The sequence below is a fragment of the Leucoraja erinacea genome, chromosome 7 (assembly GCF_028641065.1).
Source record: "Leucoraja erinacea ecotype New England chromosome 7, Leri_hhj_1, whole genome shotgun sequence".
NCBI lineage: Eukaryota > Metazoa > Chordata > Chondrichthyes > Rajiformes > Rajidae > Leucoraja > Leucoraja erinaceus.
This window is the reverse complement of record NC_073383.1, coordinates 5,697,017-5,720,649: the sequence shown is the minus strand read 5'-3', so window position 1 is coordinate 5,720,649 and position 23,633 is coordinate 5,697,017. Positions and strand designations below refer to the sequence as shown.

Below are 23,633 nucleotides of genomic sequence, written 5' to 3'. Positions count from 1 at the left end.
CTCACTGTGGTGGATGTTAAATTTGTGTTGACTATGTGTTTTTGTCATTTTTTAAAATTATATGTGTGACTGCAGGGAAACAAAATTTTGTTCAGACTGAAAGGTCTGAATGACAATAAATCTAATCTAATTTAATCTAAGAAGCAGTTGGACAGGTGCATGGATAGGACAGGTCTAGAGGGATATGGGCCAAAGACAGGCAGGTGGGACTAGAGTAGAACGTTGGTGTGGGCAAGTTGGGCCGTTTCCACACCATATGATTCTATGACTCTAATTGCAAATTCTGGTATCATCCGTGAAGATAATTGCGTGCCGTATTTATTAATCCATCGAAAATAGCAATTGAGATGTGAGTGCAGATTATTAACTTACCGTTGTGTTCAGGCATCTGCCCTAGCCACGTGACAGTCGTACTGCCTCCCTTGTTGATGAGGGACATGGAGCGTATCTGTCACTGTGTAGTCCGCCCAGCTACTGTCCCATCTCTGACAACCAGGAGCCATCACCATCCACCCCCCAGCACAGTCTGTTGGAAAATAAAACAATTTTTAAATTAGAAAATAAATTGAAATTCCAGTTTTTCAGAAAATTTCTCTTCTGACAAAGTCTCCTGCAGAAAATCTCCCTTTAAGGCACAGATAGACAAATTCTTGGTTAGAACGGGTGTCAAGGGTTATGGGGGAGTAGGCAGGAAAATGGGACTAGGAGGCAGAGATCAACCATGATTGAATGGCGGGGTGGACTCGATGGGCCGAATGGCCTAATGCTACTCCTATATCCTTGATCTTTGAATACACAACACTAAATGAATGAATGAAAGATTTAGAAACCAGTAACATCATGAAATGTCATGTCTATCTGCACTTGTAAACCAGCACGTAGCACCTTCCTACATATGAACTTGAAGGCTTTGTTTCCAGTGTTAACCGGTACCGATTAAGTTAACGCCTATCCAAGTGATTCCTGATCCCTGCCTGCTGTTAAATCAGGTTTGCTCCCAATACAAACTCCAGGCGCTGGTTTACACCATAGATAGACACAAAGCGATGGGAGTAACTCAGTGGCTCAGGCAGCATCTCTGGGGAGAAAGGATGGGTGTCATTTCGAGTAGGGGCCCTTCTTCAGTCTGAAAGTAGTGGGGTGGGGAGTGGGGTGGCCAGAGACATTGAAAGTAGGGAATGGCCTTTAGCTCTTCACCCCTCACCCCCCGCACCCCACTTTCAGACTGAAGTAGGATCCCGAACCAAAACATCACCCATCCTTTTTCTCCAGGACGCTGCCTGACCCGCTGAGTTACTCCAGTACTTTGTGTCTATCTTTGCCACAAATACAAACATTTTTTGCAAGCACTATTATACACTGCAAACTATGCGGACGAAAATCCGCTTTCGATTAAAATGGGGCTGTGACGAATTAGATTTCTTACCCGAACTTTATATTCAGACCTCACCCAAAGAGGGCTTGTTGTGGGTCTCTCTCACATCCTTCCCTCTGGGAGTTGCTCATCTGACCTTGCAATCCCAATGGAATCTCAGCCTTGGCTTGACAATGGAAGGAGATTCAGTGGCCGGCTCTGATCATTGACCTCGAGTGCTGTAACAAGAAAGTATTGCCCGACACATTTTAGTTTTAGACGTTAGAGATCCAGCGCGGAAACAAGGCCTCGCCGAGTCCCCACCGACCAGCAATCACCCGTATACCAGTTCTATCTCTACACACTAGGGACCATTGACAATTTTACAGAAGCCAATTAACCTACAAACCTGCACGTCTTTGGAGTGTGGGAGTAAACCGGAGCACCCGGAGAAAACCCACGGGGAGAACGTACAAACTGTGTACAGACAGCACCCGTAGTCGGGATCGAAGTCGGTCGCTGCGAGCGCTGTAAGGCAGCAACTCTACCACTGCGCCACCGTGCCGCAGCCATGTGAAGCAGTTTTTTTCCCGGGCACTTGTTCACTACCTCATCGCTATTCAGCGAAAACCATGAAAAGATCACACGTGATTGTGCCTCTGGAAGGGGTTGCTGAGCAGGCACAGCATGGATCTATGGGTGATTTAGCCGGCTGTCCATCCTGTTACCCACTGGAAAGATCTCAGTGCCAGACAACAAGTTGTTCATCAGCAGGATATGTCGAGATGCTGGCGGACGAGGATCCCTGTTGGAGTTTACGTTAAATGAAACAGCACGGAGTGATTGTAAACGATGGGAATGGTAAATGTTTATTTATTTTTGATCATTTCTTTTAAAAAAAAACAGAGGGTGGTGAGTACCTGGAACATGCTCTTCTGGGTGGAGGAGGCAGACATGATAGTTGTGTTGAAGATGCTTTTGGATATATATCCCACACGGATATGCAGGGAATGGAGGGGTATGGATCACATACAGGCAGAGGAGATTAGATAAATCTGGCATCATGTTCTGCAAGGACATTGTGGGCTGAAGGGCCTGTTCTGTGCTGGACTGTTTCATGTTCCAAGTTCCAGAAGAGCAACAAATTCTCCAAATTCATTATTGAACGTGAAGTGTCAAGAGACACATATCCACACACACATATCCACACACACACACACACACACACACACCCACATACACACATATATGTACACATAAACTGAAGAAGGGTCTCGGCCCGAAACGTCACCCATTCCTTCTCCCCAGGGATGCTGCTTTGTTTTTTTTTCCTTTTTTAAAAATTTTATTTATTAGAAGTAAGTACAATACAGTGGTACCTTTTTTTGAGGTGCCACATATATGTTGACATGTTACATTCTACGTACAACTTCATTTTTATTTTTTTTTAAAGAAATGAGAGAGAAAGATAGAGAGTAGAAAAACGTGTAGTGTGTGGAGAAAGAGAGAGAGTGAGGAAGAAAAGTAAGACAGAAAAAAGAGCAAGAGAGTAGCAAATAGAAGATAGGAGATGAATATTTGTATTCTTGACCATCTTTCACCCAGACCTGACACAGTTGTTTTTAACAATACTGTTGCACCACATGTATCCAAGAAGTCAATAAATGGAGACCAACTTATTAAGAATTGGAGGTACACAAAATTGCTGGAGAAACTCAGCGGGTGCAGCAGCATCTATGGAGCGAAGGAAATAGGCGACGTTTCGGGCCGAAACCTTCTTCAGACTGATAGGGGGTGGAGGGGGGAGAAGGAAGGAAAAGGGGAGGAGGAGGAGCCCGTGGGCGGGCGGATGGGAGGGTGGGAGGAGACAGCTCGAGGGTTAAGGAAGGGAAGGAGACAGCATGGGCTAGCAAAATTGGGAGAATTCAATGTTAATGCCATCCGGACGCAAGGTCCCCAGGCGGAATATGAGGTGCTGTTCTTCCAATTTCCGCTGTTGCTCACTCTGGCAATGGAGGAGACCCAGGACAGAGAGGTCGGATTGGGAATGGGAGGGGGAGTTGAAGTGCTGAGCCACCGGGAGGTCAGGTTGGTTATTGTGGACTGAGCGGAGGTGTTCTGCGAAACGATCGCCCAACCTACGCTTAGTCTCCCCGACGTAAATCAGCTGACATCTAGAGCAGTGGATGCAGTAGATGAGGTTGGAGGAGATGCAGGTGAACCTTTGTCGCACCTGGAACGATTGCTTGGGTCCTTGAATGGAGTCGAGGGGGGAGGTGAAGGGACAGGTGTTGCATATTAAGAATTGGTCTGGTTTATCAATTAGGCGGAATCGCATTTTTTCAAGATGTGCTGTGTCCAACATATTTATAATCCACATTTCCAACGTTGGTATGGTTGTATTTTTCCAAAATTTGAGTATAAGTTTTTTTTGCTATTATTAACCCATAATTAAAAAATGAATTTTGAAATGTGTTTAATTTGTTCCCGTCTCCCGTTACTCCAAGTATAATCATTTCAGTGTTGGGCTCCATTTTTATCTTGAATAATTTTGTAAACATATCAAAAATATCGCACCAAAATTGATAAAGTTTTATGCAGGAAACAAAAGAGTGTGTTATATTGACATTTTGAGATAGACATTTGTCGCAAATGGGAGAAATATTTGGATAAAATGTATTCAGTCTAGTTTTTTAATAATATAATCTATGTAGAATTTTGAATTGAATTACATTAATCGAACATTTATGTATATATATCAAATACTTTTCCCATGTTTCTTTCGTGATTTTTATCATTAATTCTTGTTCCCAGTCTTCTCTAAGTGCCTCTGTTCATGGTAGTTCTCTACTAATGATACTATTATATAGATATGATATTAATTTCTGTCAGCCTTAATATTCATTACTTCTTCCAGTGGGTCTAAAATTATAGTTTGATGTCTTTGTATATATTTCTTCATAAAATCGCAAATCTGGTTGTCATTCAGCTTAAATTTTAATTTTAATTATTGGAATGATAACAGATTTCCCATTTCATACATGTCGCCTACCCTCTTAATTCCCATTCTTTCCCATTGTTTGTATGTTTTATCAATAAGAGATGGTTTAAATACCGGATTATTCACTATTGGTGTTAACACTGATAGGTTTCTTAATTTTAAAGTTAATTCTTATGGTATTATGGATAATTCAATTCAATTCAATTCAATTCAACTTTAATGTCATCGCACAAATACAAGTATCAGTACAACGAAATGCAGTTTTGCGTCAGTCCGTAGTAGTTGTACATAAAGAAAACAAAAAAAAATAGAAAGAGGGAAGATACAGAATAATCAGGAAATACAGAATGATTAAACAATGGGGACGGAGGGACCAGAGAAATCTATCGTCGGGACTCCGAGTTCAGCAGTGTGATTGTGTTGTTGTAGAAGCTGTTCCTCATCCTACTAGTACGTGACCTGAGGCTCCTGTACCGCCTCCCTGATGGGAGGAGGGCAAACAGTCCATGGTTGGGGTGTGAGGGGTCTTTGATGATCTTCCCAGCCCATCTCAGACACCGTTTTCGGTGGAGGGCATCCATGGCAGGGAGCGGGGCACCGGTGATGTGCTGCGCGGTTTTCACCACCCGTTGTAGTGCCTTCCTGTCCGCAGCAGTGCAGCTGCTGTACCATACCGTGAAGCAGATGGTCAGGATACTCTCTATGGTACAGCGGTAAAAGTTGGTCAGGATCTGAGGGGACAGGTGGGCTTTCTTGAGCCTCCTCAGGAAGTAAAGGCGCTGCTGTGCCTTTTTGATCAGCTTGGAGGTGTTGAGGGACCAGGACAAGTCCTCCGAGATATGTACTCCGAGGAATTTATAGCTGGAGACGTGCTCCACCTCAGTCCCGTTTATATGGATGGGGGTATGACTGCCTCCTCTGGTCTGCCTGAAGTCAACAATAATTTCCTTCGTCTTTTTGGAGTTGAGGACGAGGTTATTGTTGGCACACCAGGTGGTCAGGTGCTGGATCTCATCCCTATAGGCTGACTCATCGTTGTCGCTGATCAGTCCTACTACCGTGGTATCATCAGCAAACTTAATAATGGCGTTGGATCCGTACTTTGGGATGCAGTCGTGGGTGAAGAGGGAGTAGAGGAGAGGGCTGAGCACACAGCCCTGTGACACTCCGGTGTTCAGTGTTATAGTGGAGGAGGAGAGGTTATTGACCCTAACAGACTGTGGTCTGTTAGTGAGGAAGTCCAGTGTCCAGTTGCAGAGGGAGGTGGAGATGCCAAGTCCACTGAGTTTGGTGATCAAGCTGGCGGGGATGACGGTGTTAAAGGTGGAGCTGAAATCAATGAACAGCAGCCTGATGTAGGAGTTGTTGTAGTCCAGGTGGGCCAGGGCAGAGTGTAGGGTAATTGGGTTATTCTTATATATTGTGTTATTCAATTTTATCGGGGAGAAGAGGACCGCTCCTATATCACAGGGAGAACAATCCTCTTTCTCCATTCTTATCCATTCTGTCTGTTGGAAAGGGCTATCCAGCCAATAAATTATATTCTTAATATGCACTGCCCAATAATAGTACAAAAAGTTAGGAAGTGAAAGTCCCCCAGCATCTTTGGGTTTACACAGGTGTTTTCTTTGAACTCTATGTGATTTATAGTCCCAAATAAAGTTGGTAATATTAGAATCTAGTTTTTTTTTAATGTTTTGGTATATATATTGGTATGGATTGAAATAGGTGTAATATTTGTGGTAAAAAAAAAAATCATTTTTATAGCATCTATTCTACCTATTAATGACAATGGAAGCGTTTTCCAGAATTTAATCAGTGCGTTCAATTTATTTAATGACGGCATAAAATTAACGTTAAATAATGATTTGTATCTTGAGTATCTAGTAATTTGAATACCCAAATACTTAAATTTTTCTGTTGCAATTTTAAAGGGGAATTTTAATGTGAATCGCTTCTTGAGGCTTTAATGACATAATTTCATTTTTATTCCAATTTATTCTATATCCTGAAAAAGACCCAAATTCCTCTATTAAATTTAATAAGGTTGGAATACTCGTTTATGAATTTGTGATATATAAAAGTATATCATCTGCATATAGTGAGATTTTATTATTTGAGTCTTTAGTATTATATCCCTGAATATTCGGATGAGTTCCTATCCTTTCAGCGAGTTCTTATCCTTTCAGAGGTGCTGCCTGTCCTGCTGAGTTACTCCAGCATTTTGTGACTCGCTTCGATTTAAACTAGAATCAGCAGTTCTTTCCTACCCATGCATACACATATACTCACACACATATATATACTCACACATATATACACTCACACACATATACAGTGGCTTGCAAAAGTTTTAATTTGAACTTTTCCACATTTTATCACATTACAACCACAAGCGTAAATGTATTTTATTGGGATTTTATGTGATAGACCAACACAAAGTGGTGCATAATTGTGAAGTGAACGGAAAATGATACATGGTTTTCAAATTTTTTTACAAATAAAAACTGAAAAGTGTGGCGTGCAAAAGTATTCAGCCCCCTTTACTCTGATACCCCTAAATAAAATCCAGTGCAACCAATTGCCTTCAGAAGTCACCTAATTAGTAAATAGAGTCCACTTGTGTGTAATCTAATCTCAGTATACATACAGCTGTTCTGTGAAGGCCTCAGTGGTTTGTTAGAGAACATCAGTGAACAAGCAGCATCATGAAGCCCAAGGAGCACACCAAACAGGTCAGGGATAAAGTTGTGGAGAAGTTTAAAGCAGAGTTAGGTTATAAAAAAAATATCCCAAGCTTTGAACATCTCATGGAGCACTGTTCAATCCATCATCCGAAAATGGAAAGAGTGTGGCACAACTGCAAACTTACCAAGACATGGCCGTCCACCTAAACTGACAGGCCGGGCAAGGAGAGCATTGATCAGGGAAGCAGCCAAGAGGCCCATGGTAACTCTGGAGGAGCTGCAGAGATCCACAGCTCAGGTGGGAGAATCTGTCCACAGGACAACTATTAGTCGTGCACTCCACAAATTGGGCCTTTATGGAAGAGTGGCAAGAAGAAAGCCATTGTTGAAAAAAAGCCATAAGAAGTCCCGTTTGCAGTTTGCCACAAGCCATGTGGGGGACACAGCAAACATGTGGAGGAAGGTGCTCTGGTCAGATGAGACCAAAATGGAAGTTTTTGGCCTAAATGCAAAACGTTATGTGTGGCGAAAAACTAACACTGCACATCACCCTGAACACACCATCCCCACTGTGAAACATGGTGGTGGCAGCATCATGCTGTGGGGATGCTTTTCTTCAGCAGGGACAGGGAAGCTGGTCAGAGTTGATGGGAAGATGGATGGAGCCAAATACAGGGCAATCTTGGAAGAAAACCTGTTAGAGTCTGCAAAAGACTTGAGACTGGGGCGGAGGTTCACCTTCCAGCAGGACAACGACCCTAAACATACAGCCAGAGCTACAATGGAATGGTTTAGATCAAAGCATATTCATGTGTTAGAATGGCCCAGTCAAAGTCCAGACCTAAATCCAATTGAGAATCTCCGGCAAGACTTGAAAATTGCTATTCACAGACGCTCTCCATCCAATCTGACTGAGCTGGAGCTATTTTGCAAAGAAGAATGGGCAAAAATTTCAGTCTCTAGATGTGCAAAGCTGGTAGAGACATATCCCAAAAGACTTGCAGCTGTAATTGCAGCGAAAGGTGGTTCTACAAAGTATTGACTCAGGGGGGCTGAATACTTTTGCATGCCACACTTTTCAGTTTTTTATTTGTAAAAAAAGTTGAAAACCATGTATCATTTTCCTTCCACTTCAAAATTATGCACCACTTTGTGTTGGTCTATCACATAAAATCCCAATAAAATACATTTACGTTTGTGGTTGTAACGTGACAAAATGTGGAAAAGTTCAAGGGGTATGAAAACTTTTGCAAGCCACTGTATCCTCTCACACAAACATATACACAGACCCACATATATACATATATATATATATATACACATATACACACATAGATATATATATACACACAAACATAAATATGTGTGTGTGTGTATATATATATATTATATATATATATCATATTAAAATAATTAACAAACGTTTTTTCTTAAACGTTGCAATTGTACCTGCCTCAACTACCTCCTCCTGCAGCCCGTTCCGTACACCCACCACCCTTTGTGTAAAAAAGTTACCCCTCACCTTAAACCTATGTCCTCTGGTTCTCGATTCCCCTACTCTGGGCAAGAGACTCTGTGCATCTACCCGATCTATTCCTCTCATGATTTTGTACACCTCTAAAAGATTACCCCTCATCCTCCTGCGTTCCAAGGAACAGAGTCCTAGCCTGCTCAACTTTTCCCTGTGGCTCAATACTGTTCTATGTATATACAGCATGCAACATTCAATGAAGTCGCTGCAAAAATGGAACCTTTTTTACACGTCCCACCTGCCTACCTTTGACCCGTATCCCTCCAAACCTGTCCTATCCATGTACCTGTCTAAATGTTTCTTAAAAATGCCTCAACTACCTCCTCTGTCCCGTGTTCCATACACCCACCACCCTTTGATGAACTTTTGCAAGCCACTGTATACTCTCACACAAACATATACACAGACCCACATATATACATATATATATATACACATATACACACATAGATATATATATATACACACAAACATAAATATGTGTGCGTGTGTATATATATTATATATATATATCATATTAAAATAATTAACAAACAGCAGCAGTGCAATGACGAAACCAATGTCCCGAGTCCATGTAGTTTGGGTCCATGGAGGTTGTAGTGTTTAATAGTCTAATGGTTGTAGGGAAGAATCTGCTCATGAACCTGCTCATGAACCTGGACGTTACAGTTTTCAGGCTCCTGTAACTTCTTCCTGATGGCAGGAGTGAAATGAGTGTGTGGCCAGGGTGGTGTGGGTCAGGAGGTTGAGAGAGACCTTAATGAGGTGTACAAGAATGCCATTTTAAATCCATTACTTATCGTTCAGTCCTCAGTCCTCAGTCCTATGGTCTAGCTCCCTGAGCAAGCTCGCTCTCCCACACATTTCCTTGTGAGACTTTCTCTCTCACAGTTACTGAGGTGAGTGCTGTGCAGTGTCCAAGAGCCATCAACTCCCACCTGATTCTCCGCCCCACCCCCCCATCCCCCTCCAACCCCCTCCATCCAACACTTGGGCCAATTTACTGCCGGATAACAAAACCTACACCAAACCCAAACCAATTAGGAGCAGACGAGGGCGTTCGATCCAGTTTGAGATTCCAGCTACCAAGACAGATGTGTACAGCAATTCGTTCTTCCCCCGCACTATTAAAGCATGGAATAATCTTCACCCTGCCATAGTTACCCAACCAGATGCAACTAAATTTAAGGTAGCTCTTTCTTCCCACAAACCCTTTCTGGCTTAAGTCCTCCCTCCACCACCTCCAGTTTAAATTCCATTTGGAATATTTTGCAGGACCAAGAAACCAAAAAGAACCAAGGAACGTGGCCTGCATTTATTTGAAATAAGAGAGGACACCAGAGCACTGGGGAAATGCTTGCAAAGTCACAGGGAGAACATGCAAACTCCACATGGACAGCACCCAACATCATAATGCAGCTGTACAAGTTGCTGGTGAGACCACATGTGGAGTACTATGTGTGCAAATCTGATCACCAGCTACACAAGGGATGTTATTAAGTGTAGTGTAAGAGGCAGAGGGGTGATTTTATTGAGGGGTACAGGATCATGAGGGGCTTGGACAAAGTGAACACTCACAGACTTTTTCCCAGGGTAGAGGATTCTAAAACTAGAGGGCACGGGCTGAAGGTGAGAGGGAAGAGATTTCAGGATTTATACTTTAGAGGCACAGTGTGGAAACAGGCCCTCCGGCTCCCCGAGTCCACACCGACCAGCGATCACCCTGTACACTAGCACTATGCCACACACAAGGGACAATTTACTAATTTACCGATCAATGAACTCACAAACTTGTACACCTTTGGAGTGTTTGTGGAAAGCAGAGCACCCGGAGAAATCCCAACGCAGGTCACGGGGAGAACGTGCAAACTCCGCACCTACAGCACCCGTAGTCAGGATCGAACCCGGGTCTCTGGTGCTGTAAGGTGGCAACTCTACCGCTGTGATACCGTGCCAGTCAAAAATAGGTTCTGTGCTGTACAGCTCAGTCCACACTCCAGAGGCTGAGGAGACCCAAGTAATCCACAGCAATTCAATTCAGTTCCAACCTGGAATGACGCCATCCAGAATTGGATGGTTTTGCTCAGTGAATATTATTCTTCCTTGATTATCAATGGAACATACATTGGCATTCGGCAGAAACAAAACTTGTTGTTCATTTTCGCAACTCCATATCCTGCCACAGTAACAGGTGGTTGCTATTTTTCTTCTCTCTTCGCACTCTCGTACTGAAGATGGAAGTGAGAAGTTGTGGTTAGCGTTGCAATCTGATTAACTGTCGGACAGATGCACATACATAATCGATGTTACACCAGATAAATTAAGTTGGGGCTGCTACAGTAAAATGTTAACAGTTCCTATAATGTGGAGAATGAGTCACGGGACATCCTCGGTCAAAAAAACATCAACCATCTGTGAAGATGTCACGTCTGAATAATCAGTATCATAGCTCCAATCAGTCTGAAGTAAGGTCATGATTGTGGATGGCTTGATTGGATGACCATGTATTGGTCTTTCCACTGACTGGATAAGCACGCAACAAAAAAGCTTTTTTCTGTACCTCGGTACACAGGACTCGACTAAAATGTTGGAGTAATGCCCCTGTCCCACTTAGGAAACCTGAACGGAAACCTCTGGAGATTTTGCGCCCCACTCAAGGTTTCCGTGCGGTTCCCGGAGGTTTTTGTCAGTCTCCCTAATGGTCAAAAGTGGTTTCCGCTTCTCCTATGTTCCGGCGATTATTTCAAAAAATTCAAAACCAGCCCCGGCTAAAAATAGGTTGCCGTTTTAAAAACCGGTAATTTTTTATTCGAAGCCGGTTGCGGTGCTAGTTGAAGGTGGTTGCCGGAGGTTGCAGGTAGTGGAAGGTATTTTTAATCGTGGCCGATTTTGAATTTTTTGAAATAATTCATTAGGGAGCTATTAGTCGACCATTAGAGGAGACTGACGAAAACCTCTGGGAACCGCACGGAAACCTCGGGTGGGGCGCAAAGTCTCCAGAGGTTTCCGCTCAGGTTTCCTAAGTGGGACAGGGGAATAACTCAGCGGGACAGGCAGCATCTCTGGAGAGAGGTGTGGATGACGTTTCGGGTCAAGACCCGTTCCTTCTCTCCAGAGATGCTGCCTGTCTCTCTGAGTTACTCCAGCTTTTTGTGTCCATTCCATAATGCGATTTCAAATCTCCAGTTTCATTAAAGATGTTATATAGTGTTGCCTCTGTTTGAAAAGTAACACTGCATTAGACAGGCATTTCTTGCCAGTTTGAGCATTTCGGAGGAGTGTAATTTATTTGACAACAAGAAGCAAAATGACCTGAGGACAAATCAGTGGCTCGTGGACTGAATAAATAAGATGCACCTCTGGTGTAGTGAAACCCACTAAGGGAAATGAACAGAACTGCACTAAACGTTATTCCCTTTATCCTGTATCTGTACACTGTGGACGTCTTGATTGTAATTGCGTGTAGTCTCTCCGCTGAGTGGATAGCACGCAAAAACCTTTCCACTGTACACCGGCACACGTGACAGTAATAAACTAAACTGAACTAACATCTATTGCTATCAGTGCAAGCTCTGCAGTGACACAACTGACAACCTAGTAAACAGCAGCACAAACACAGGCCCTTCAGCCCACAATGTCTGTGCCAAACAGACCTGTTAGTGTGCAGGAAGGAACTGCAGATGTTGGTTCAAACCCAACTACTCTCACCAAACTCCACAGATGAGCCACAGAAAGCATTTTATCACTTTGCATCACAGCTCCAGCACAGACCATTACACAAACCAACCTCCCTTCTGTTGACTCCATTTATACCTCACGCTGCCTCAGCAAGGCCAGCAGCATAATCAAGGACGAGTTGCACCCCGGCCACTCCCTCTTCTCCCCTCTCCCATCAGGCAAAAGGTACAAAAGTGTGAAAACGCACACCTCCAGATTCAGGGGCAGTTTCTTCCCAGCTGTTATCAGGCAACTGAATCATCCTACCACAAGCAGAGAGCAATGTTGAACTACTATCTACCTCATTGGTGACCCTCGGACTATCTTTGATTGGACTTTACTTGAACTAAACATATTCCCTTATCATGTATCTGTGCCCAGTAAATGGCTCGACTGTAACTATGTATTGTCTTTCCGCTGTGTCGGAAGGAACTGCAGGTGCTGGTTTAAACTGAAGATGGACACAAAAAGCTGGAGTAACTCAGCGAGTCAGGCAACATCTCTGGAGATAAGGAATAGGTGAGGCTTCGGGTCGAGACCCTTCTTCAGACTGAGAGTCAGGGGGAACGTGACTCTGGATCTGTACCTGTTAGTGGCCCTGGAAATTGAAGGCGGCGTGGTTTGATATCAACGTACATCCTTAAATTACCAAGCATTTCTTTCAAGTCAGAATCTCCATCAGACCATAAGACACAGGAGCAGAATTGGGCCATTCAGCCCATCGAGTCTAATCTCCCATTCAATCATACCAGATCTATCTTTCCCTCTCAACCTCAATCTCTTTCCGTCTCCCCGTAACATTTGACGCCCTTAAGAGCCTGTCCCACTTTCACCACCTAATTCACGACCTCTGCCGAGTTTGCCCGTGACTCATACTCACAGCATGGTCATCACGAGGTCGTAGGTAGGTCGTAGCAGGTCGTGATGCTAGTCGTAGGTACTCGTGGCATCAAGTAGGTCGGGACGTTTTTCTCAACATCATGAAAAATGTCCACGAGTGAAATAGGTTGTGAATTAGGTCATGATAGAGGGACAGGCCCTTTACTAATTAAAAACCTATCAATCTCCGCTTTAAAAATACCCAATGACTTGGCCTCCACAGTCCTCTGTGGCAATGTATTCCACAAATTCACCACCCTATGGCTAAAGAAATTCCTCCTCATCTCCATTCTAAAGACACGTCCCTTTATTCTGAGGCTGTGCCCTCTGGTCCTAGGCTCTTCCACTAGTGGAAACGTTCTCTCCATATCCATTCTATCTAGGCCTTTCATTATTCATTTGAAATCCCAAATGATTTCATCACCAAATTTAGCCGAAACAAAACAGATGGCCAAAGTTTGAATACAGAGTGACCATCAAAACTCTGCACCTACCAGCATCGAGGAAAAATGGCCCAAACTGTATTTCTTTCTATGAGTTCTTAAATTCTCCTGGAGTTTATTGCATAGAAACATAGAAATTAGGTGCAGGAGTAGGCCATTCGGCCCTTCGAGCCTGCACCGCCATTCAATATGATCATGGCTGATCATCCAACTTAGTATCCCGTACCTGTCTTCTCTCCATACCCCCTGATCCCCTTAGCCACAAGGGCTACATCTAACTCCCTCTTAAATATAGCCAATGAACTGGCCTCAACTACCCTCTGTGGGAGAGAGTTCCAGAGATTCACCACTCTGTGTGGAAAAAAGTTCTTCTCATCTCGGTTTTAAGGGATTTCCCCCTTATCCTTAAGCTGTGACCCCTTGACTGGACTTCCCCAACATCGGGAACCATCTTCCTGCATCTAGCCTGTCCAACCCCTTAAGAATTTTGTAAGTTTCTATAAAATCCCCTCTCAATCTCCTAAATTCTAGAGAGTTTAAACCAAGTCTATCCAGTCTTTCTTCATAAGACAGTCCTGACATCCCAGGAATCAGTCTGGTGAACCTTCTCTGCACTCCCTCTATGGCAATAAATGTCCTTCCTCAGATTTGGAGACCAAAACTGTATGCAATACTCCAGGTGTGGTCTCACCAAGACCCTGTACAACTACAGTAGAACCTCCCTGCTCCTATACTCAAATCCTTTTGCTATGAAAGCTAACATACCATTCACTTTCTTCACTGCCTGCTGCACCTGCATGCCTACTTTCAATGACTGGTGTACCATGACACCCAGGTCTCGCTGCATCTCCCCTTTTCCTAGTCGGCCACCATTTAGATAATAGTCTGCTTTCCTGTTTGTGCCACCAAAATGGATAACCTCACATTTATCCACATTATACTGCATCTGCCAAACATTTGCCCACTCACCCAGCCTATCCAAGTCACCCTGCAGTCTCCTAGCATCCTCCTCACAGCTAACACTGCCCCCCAGCTTAGTGTCATCCGCAAACTTGGAGATATTGCCTTCAATTCCCTCATCCAGATCATCAATATAGATTGTAAATAGCTGGGGTCCCAGCACTGAGCCTTGCGGTACCCCACTAGTCACTGCAGCATAGAGTTTGTTTATGCTTTAGAGGTACAGCATGGAAATAGGCCCTTCTGCCCACCGAGTCCACACCGACCAACATTCACCCGTTCACACTGGCTCAATTAACCTACAAACCCACACGTCTTTGGGATGTGGGAGGAACCCGGAGCACCCGGAGGAAACCCATGCGGGAGGGAGAACATGCAAACTCCATGCAGACAACACCAGATGTTTCAGTTGAGTTTCAGTTGAGTTCATTGTGGCGTGTAGCGAGGTAGCGTGCAAGGCTTTTGTTGCGTGCTCTCCAGACAGCAGAAAGACAATGCATGATTACAATCGAGCCATTTGTCGGGATGGAATCGTGGTCTCTGGCGCTGTGAGGCAGCAGCTCCACCCGCTGCACCACTGTGTCGCCTGTGATAGACATTAGACCATTAGACCAGAGGAGTACTCAAATGTCCTTGCTGTGGCTGGGTACTTGTGTCCAAGATGCGTGATGGAATAGATCATGAATCACGTTACACATATGTCCATGCATCACTATGACAGGAAACCAAGCTGCCTCAATAACATCATAGTGTCAGCAACAATAGGTACATGTTGACATGCTGCCTGACACAAGTTACTTCAGCACTCTGTGTCTATCTTCAGTATACACCGGCATCTGCAGTTTAGTTTAGAGATACAGTGCGGAACAGGCCCTTCGGCCCATCAACCGCACCGGCCATTCAATCCCCGCGTACCAACGCTATCCTACACACACTAGGGACAATTTACACATACACCAAACCAATTAACCTGTACGCATTTGGAGTGCGGGAGGAAACTCGAAGGTCTCGGAGGAAACCCACGCAGGTCACAGGGAGAACGTAAAACGGAAGATGGTTGAACTTTATTACCTTCCATCAAAGTGAGGAATGTGGATTCCACTGTGGTGGATGTTTATAGAAACATAGAAACATAGAAAATAGGTGCAGGAGGAAGCCATTCGGCCCTTCAAGCCAGCATCGCCATTCATTGTGATCACAAATCAATAACCCGTACCTGCCTTCTCCCCATAGCCCTTGATACCACTAGCCCCTAGAACTCTCTCTTAAGTCCATCCAGTGATTTGGCCTCCACTGCCCTCTGTGGCAGGGAATTCCACAAATTCACAACTCTCTGGGTTAAAATGTTTTTTTCTCACCTCAGTATTAAACGACTTCCCCTTTATTCTAAGACTGTGGCCCCTGGTTCTGGACTCGCCCAACATTGGGAACATGTTTCCTGCATCTAGCTTGTCCAGTCCTTTAAGAATTTTATATGTTTCTATAACATACCCCCTCATCCTTCTAAACTCCAGTGAATACAAGCCTAGTCTTTTCAACCTTTCCTCATATGGTTGACATTGGTCCCGCCATCCCAGAGGGTAGTTGAGGCCAGTTCATTGGCTATATTTAAGAGGGAGTTAGATGTGGCCCTTGTGGCTAAGGGGATCAGGGGGGTAGGGATCATTGGTCCCGCCATCCCAGGGATCAATCTTGTGAACCTACGCTGCACGGCCTCAATCACAAGGATGTCCTTCCTCAAATTAGGAGACCAAAACTGGACACAATACTATGTTAAACTTTATTTGATGTGGCCGTGTGTCTTGTTGCTTTATATTTAGTATGGCTGTATTGTAACTCAAATATCTTATTTGTATTAATTAATCTTATTAATCTTATCTTAATAATTGGTACATGTGACAATAAATTTGAACTTGAACTTGAACTCTGCCGCTGCGGTGACCCTGTTAAGTGGCCCTGGCAATTGAAGGTGTGGTTTGATATCAAATGTACATCCTGAACTGCCAAGTATTTCTTTCAAAACCATCCCGCACATCATTAACTGCAACACCCCGCATTGCTTCCCCCGCTCCTTCTCCTACCTTGCACACATCCTCCTACACATCTTTGCAGAGAGCCACAGAGCTTGTTTATTGTTGACTGCATTGAGAAGGTTGTGTTTTATTTCCTCTTTACATCGCGTTCTCATTTCAGTGAGTCGAAACGAGCAGTGCCGTTGCTCATAGCCCCAGCAGAACAGGGAGACATAAATGGCATTACATTGTACTGTGAAAAGTACATCAAATCACTTGTCATCTCCACAAAGCACTTTGAGACAAGGAACTGCTACATATCAAATATTCATGTGTAGGAAGGAAGTGCAAATACTGGTTTAAATCGAAGATAGACACAAAATGCTGGAGTAACTCAGCGGGACAGGTAGCATCTCTGGAGAGATGGAATGGGTGACGTTTCGGGTCGAGACCCTTCTTCAAACTGGTTAGAGATAGGGAAATTAGACATTTGGACGATGATGTGGAGAGATAAAGAATAGTGAATAAAATATATGCAAAAAAGTAACGATGAGAAAGGAAACAGACCATTGCTAGCTGTTTGTTGGGTGAAAATGAGAAGCTGGTGAGACTTGGGTGGGGGAGGGATAGGGAGAGAGGGAATGCTGGGGCTACTTGAAGTGAGATAAATCAATATTCATACCACTGGGCTGTAAGTTGCCCAAGCGAAATATGAGCTGCTGTTCCTCCAATTTGCATTTAGCCTCACTCTGACAATGGAGGAGACTGAGGACAGAAAGGTCAGTGTGGGAATGGGAAGGAGAATTAAAGTGTCCAGCAACCGGGAGATCAGGTTGGTTCAGGCGGACTGAGCGAAGGTGTTCAGCGAAACGATCGCACCGTCTACGATCAGCTATCAAATATTGATAGTGACTGGAATGGGAAGCAGGATGAGTTGTGGCTCAGGGTGCTGGGATTCACTCTGGCCCCTCATTAACCCCAATGAGTTCCTTGATGGATGGCAGAGAGTAGATCATTACTCTTCTTCAGTAGGATAACAAATCAATGTTTGATTTCTACTCTTCCGGCAAGCAGTGTTACTGAAGATTAAGTTCCATACAAATGTTCATTGCTGTCAGCTTCACACCTAGGTGGCATTTAAGAGACACCTGGATACGCAGGGAATGGAGGGATATGGATCACGCAGGGAATGGAGGGATATGGCAGGCAGAGGAGATTAGTTTATCTTGGCATCATGTTTAGCATGGACATTGTGGGCTGAAGGGCCTGTTCCAATGCAGCAATGAAACGGGCCATTCAGACCAACTTACCCACGCCGACCAACATGTCCACTTGTCCCACCTGCCTGCATTTGGTCCATATCCCTCTAAACCTGTCCTATTCATGTACCTGTCTAAATGTTTCTTAAACGTTGCAATTGTACCTGCCTCAACTACCTCCTCCTGCAGCCCGTTCCGTACACCCACCACCCTTTGTGTAAAAAAGTTACCCCTCACCTTAAACCTATGTCATCTGGTTCTCAATTCCCCTACTCTGGGCAAGAGACTCTGTGTATCTACCCGATCTATTCCTCTCATGATTTTGTACACTTCTAAAAGATTACCCCTCATCCTCCTGCGTTCCAAGGAACAGAGTCCTAGCCTGCTCAACTTTTCCCTGTGGCTCAATACTGTTCTATGTATATACAGCATGCAACATTCAATGAAGTCGCTGCAAAAATGGAACCTTTTTTACATTAGTCCCACCTGCCTACCTTTGACCCGTATCCCTCCAAACCTGTCCTATCCATGTACCGGTCTAAATGTTTCTTAAACGTTGGGATAGTCCCTGCCTCAACTACCTCCTCTGTCCTGTGTTCCATACACCCACCACCCTTTGATGAATAAGTTACCCCTCAGGTTCCGATTAAATGTCCCCCCTTAAACCTATGTTCTCTGGTTCTCGATTCCCCTACTCTGGGCAAGAGACTCTGTGTGCCTTCCCGATCTATTCCTCTCATGATTTTATACACTGTATCCGAGCCTGCTCATCCTCTCCCTATAGCTCAGGCCCTCAAGTCCTGGCAACATCCTCATAATCAATTTTCAGTCTCAGTTATATGTTGTTTAGATTAAGGTTTTCTGTAGAGGCAATCTATTTAAAAGAGAAAAACCCCACAAAGAGCCGGAGGAACTCAGCAGGTCAGGCAGCACTTTGGAGGGAATGGACAGGCCATGTTTCGGGTCGAGAACCAGCTCCAGACTTCCATCCATTGTGTTCCTCCAGCACTTTTTTTAATTGCTCAAGTTCTGCAGTTCCTTTTATTTAAAAGAATGATGTATCACTATTGATTTATTTTTTTGTTTAAAAAAAAAACTGAGTGTATAAACGGTGTATTACTATGCATTATTAACCGGTCTTTGTGTGCTTCAGTAATACATTATACAACAGCAATCAATAGTCTGCTCATGTTTAATGCTGCATGATCTACACGTTAATGGGAGAGGCATGTAGACAGGTCAACATTCACTCTTCAGGGACACTCAATGATTGAACTGTCTCACTTGCCTACATGGAAGGCATCTCAGCTGGGAAGAATGCAGAGAAGATGTACATGGATTAGCAATGTTACAAAATTTTGAGATTTAAAAAATCAAGTCTGCAATTTATCCCATCAGATAAAGCATAACAATAAGTTTAATTAGACACCAAATTCACTTTCATATCTCAAGTATTAAAAAAGTTATGACCATTTTCATACTCGGAAATTAGCATCTTGTTCCCTATTGATTTTCAATGGACATTACAAAAAAGCTGTGATCTTGGATAATCAAAAGCCCATTTCTTAAGGAAAGATTAACATTTTTAAATAGCCTAAGTGTCCAAAGATTATTCACAAATAATTCACAATATAACATGATTTTTATATCTAATTTACATTAATTTATAGGCCAAATGGAAGGAATTTAGTGTTCAATTGCTGTAAATAAATGCCCATTTAAATCGGCTTTCTAGTGGGTTTCTGTGAACGCGCTGGTTTAGAACGTTGACATAGCGCTGGATTAGTGCCCTCAAATGCCGAGAAAAATACTGCGGGATATAAAAAGCCCAAAATGAGCTACTCGCTATAGATAACTTGATATATAGGGTTATATATATGCCCCATTTAATGTAAAAATAAGGTACATACCTTTAATTGTTTGCTCTATAAAACCCTGGGGCTGCGAGAGGTTGCGGAATGAAACAGTAATTTTAAAACTATTAGAACTATATTATCGAGGCCTATAAAACTAATAATATCTTTTGCGACCGGGTCTTGCAGCGATTTTTCGTTAATGATTTACTAGGCTGAACATGTGCGATTAGTACAGCCTAGTAAAAATCGCGTTTTAAACCCGCCCCCTCCAAACAGCGCCAAAATCGCGGCCATGGCTGAGGGCAGATTCCCAATGACGATTCAGGTAGGTTTTGTAACATACCTACATGGATGCACCGAGATCTGGAGCAACGCTTCTCTCTGCAGGCTATCCTGATCAACTAAGAAGGTCCCGACTTGAAACATCACCTATCCATTTTTTCCATAGTCGCTGCCTGACACGCTGAGGTGGATCGGAGTTCAGAGAGCAATGCTGAACTACTATCTACCTCACTGGTGACCCTGGGAATATCCTTGATCGAACTTTGCTGGTTTTACCATGCACTAATTCCCTTATCCCTTATCATGCATCTACACACTGTAAATGGATCGATTGTAATCAAGTATTGTCTTTCTGATGACTGGATAACATGCAACAAAACACTTTTCACTGTATCCCAGTAAACGTGACAATAAACTGAACTTGGAGTATTAGTTTTAGTTTAGTCTTGAGATATGGCGCGGAAACAGGCCCTTTGACCCACTGAGTCCGCACTGACCAGCAATCCCCGCACATTAACACTATACTACACATACTAGGGACAATTTACACATCCACCAAGCCAATGAACCAGTAAACCTGCACGCCTTTAGAGTGTGGGAGGAAAGCAAAGTTCTCGGAGAAAACCCACGCAGGTCACGGGGAGAATGTACAAGCTCCGTACAGACAGCGCCCATAGTCAGGATCGAACCCGGGTCTCCAGCGCTGTAATGCCCCTGTCCCACTTAGGAAACCTGAACAGAAACCTCTGGAGACTTTGTGCCCCACCCAAGGTTTCCTTGCCATTCCTGGAGGTTCCCGGAGGTTTTTGCCAGTCTCCCTACCTGCTTCCACTCCCTGCAACCTCTGGCAACCACCTGCAACCTCCGGCAACCACCTGCAACATCCGGGAACCGCACGGAAATCTTGGGTGGGAGGCAAAGTCTCCAGAGGTTTCCATTCAGGTTTCCTAAGTGGGACAGGGTCATTAGGCAGCAACTCTACCGCTGTGCTACCATTGCACCAGCACACACTGTCTATCTTTGGTATAAACCAGCATCTGCAGTTCCTTTTTAATAGATATCTACTAACAATCTTTTCATGCTTTTACTTGTGGATGGATGATTGTACTCATCATATATTGATTGAAAGATGCAGCATGGAAACAGGCCCTTCGGCCCACTGAATCCATGCCGACCATCGAACACCCGTTCACATTAGTTCTATGTTATCCCTCTTTCTCACCAGCTCCCTGCACACTCGGGCCAATTAACCTGAAACCACACACGTCTCTGGAATGTGGGAGGAAACTGGAGCACCCGGAGAAAACCCACGTGGTCACTGGGAGAACGTACAAACTCCGTACAGACAGCACCCGTAGTCAGGATCAAACCCGGGACTCTGGTGCTGTGAGGCAGCGACTATACCGCTGCGCCATCGTGCCGCGCTGAAATGACGGAACATTGAGCAAATCACAAAGCGCTGGAGGAACTCAGCGGGTCAGGCAGCATCCGTGGGGGAATGGACAGACGGCGTTTCAGGTCAGGGTTCAAGCCAGGGTTAGGTAGAGTTGTCTAGTAGATACAAGGCCCAGCATACACACCTTATATAGTGTGGGGGGAAGAAACATCTCATTCAGGGCAGGGAAAGCAAACGTATTTTCTCCTAAAGTCACCCCTGACAACGTTCCCGTTTTTAGGAATAAAAGCACGAAAGCAGGTGTTGCTAATCCCAAGCGCAGGTGATGTAGATGCGTACAAAGTATAATTAGTTGCACGTTTATATAAAAATCTTTTTTAAATAAAATGTTCTAAATAGTTTGGGAAAAAGTAATTAGACTCTACCCCTTTATTCATATTTTGCATAAACTGCACAAATATGAATTAAAACGTGCTTTGATCAGTTAAAGTGCAAATTGGCAAATAACAGGCATTTAGTACACCTAGGTCATTACATTTAAATACAATGTTAAATATTAGATATTCGCCTTTAAGGGAGACCTTTATACATACATTTAAATGTTGCTCCTTCCTATATTGTCCATCTTATTTCACCATCCTCATTATTTTGGTCACCAAAGCAAAGTTAGACTCAATAACTTGACAAGTAATGTAAGAATGTACAGTTAAGTTGCTTTCTAAAGGCACCGAGCGCTGGAGTAACTCAGCGGGTCAGGGAGCACTTCGGGAGAACATGGATAGGTGACGTTTCACAAAGTGCTGGAGTAACTCAGTGGGTCAGGCAGCATCCCTGGAGAACATGAATCGGTAATGTTTCGGGTCGGGACCCATCCTCAGACTTCTTCAATCTGAAGAAAGGTCCAGACCTGAAATGTCACCCATCCATGTTCTCCCGAGGTGCTGCCTGACCCACTGAGATACTCCAGCACTTTGTGTCTATCTTTGGTATAAACCAGCATCTGCAGTTCATTGTTTCCAAGTTGCTTTCTGTGGACGGGGAACAGCATCCCAGTGCCTTACACGTTCTACAAAACACTACCATGATTTAATCACCATCCAGTTTTGTTATTTCTCAGGCAACCAAGTGGAGGGGGAGTTATTGAGTCATGAACTAAGCTAAAAATGAGACAATTACTGAAAAAGTGTCTCGATCCGAAAAGTCACCCATTCCTTCTATCCAGAGATGCTGCCTGTCTCACTGCATCAGCATTTTGTATTTATCTTTGATTTAAACCAGCATCTGCAGTTCTTTCCTACACATGCTGCCCATCCTGCTGAGTTACTCCAACATTTTGTGTCCATCATGTGAAAAATGACCGTGGAAAGGGTCGACAACATTTAATTTCATTTAGTTTAGAGATACAGCGTTCACCCCAATTCACCCAGGCCGACCAACATGGCCCATCTACGCCACTCCCCTTTGCCCACATATGGCCCGTATCCGTCCCATCATTGTGATCTACGTACCTGTCCAAGTATCTTTTATTACTTGCCTCATCTACCTCCTCTGGCAGCTCATTCCATGCACCAACTACCGTCTGTGTGGTCAAGCGTTAACAGTCAAGTCAAGAGTGTTTAACTATCATCCGTGCCAAAAGCAGAACAGAATATGTTCTCCAGAGGTGCCGGCTGAGTCGCCGAGTTACTCCAGCTCTTTGTCAACTGGATCAGATGACAGAGAGAAGGCAGAGAATCCTCTCTCCTGTCCATGTCTTCATCTGCAACTCCCCGGCTACATGATGCCCATGTATTGCAATTACTGCAGTCGTGGAAATCCATTGTAAGTTACGACTGCTGCAGAAATTACTCCTCAGGACTAAACAGCCGTCATTTAAAAATATAACGAGTTTTATCTGCTTTATTAGTCATGCAGAGTGGAAACAGGCCCTTTGGCCAAACTTGTCGACGCCGACTAACATGTCCCATCTACTGGTAGACAAAAGTGCTGGAGAAACGCAGCGGGTGCAGCAGCATCTATGGAGCGAAGGAAATAGGCAACGTTTTGGGCCGAAACCCTTCTTCAGACTGATATGTCCCATCTACTCTAGTTCCATCCTCCTGCATTTGACCCATATCCCTCCAAACCTATCCTATCCATGTATCTAAATGTTGTGATAGTACTTGCCTCAACTACCCCTGCCGACAGCTTGTTCCAGCACCCACCACCCTCAGTTTCCCATTACATCGTCCCCTCCCTACCTTAAACCTATGTCCT

At 43.9% G+C, this 23,633-nt stretch overlaps 1 protein-coding gene across 1 annotated transcript in view; it reads right to left on the bottom strand.

Moving 5' to 3' along the window:
* Positions 1-23,633, bottom strand: part of b3galt1b (UDP-Gal:betaGlcNAc beta 1,3-galactosyltransferase, polypeptide 1b) — a 90,435-nt gene that overhangs the window by 15,089 nt on the left and 51,713 nt on the right. The window contains exons 2-3 of the mRNA XM_055637684.1: positions 1,427-1,593; positions 373-526 (exon numbers count right to left, since the gene is read on the bottom strand). The gene's annotated coding sequence lies outside the window, so the exon portion shown is untranslated. The remainder of the gene's footprint in view (positions 1-372; positions 527-1,426; positions 1,594-23,633) is intronic.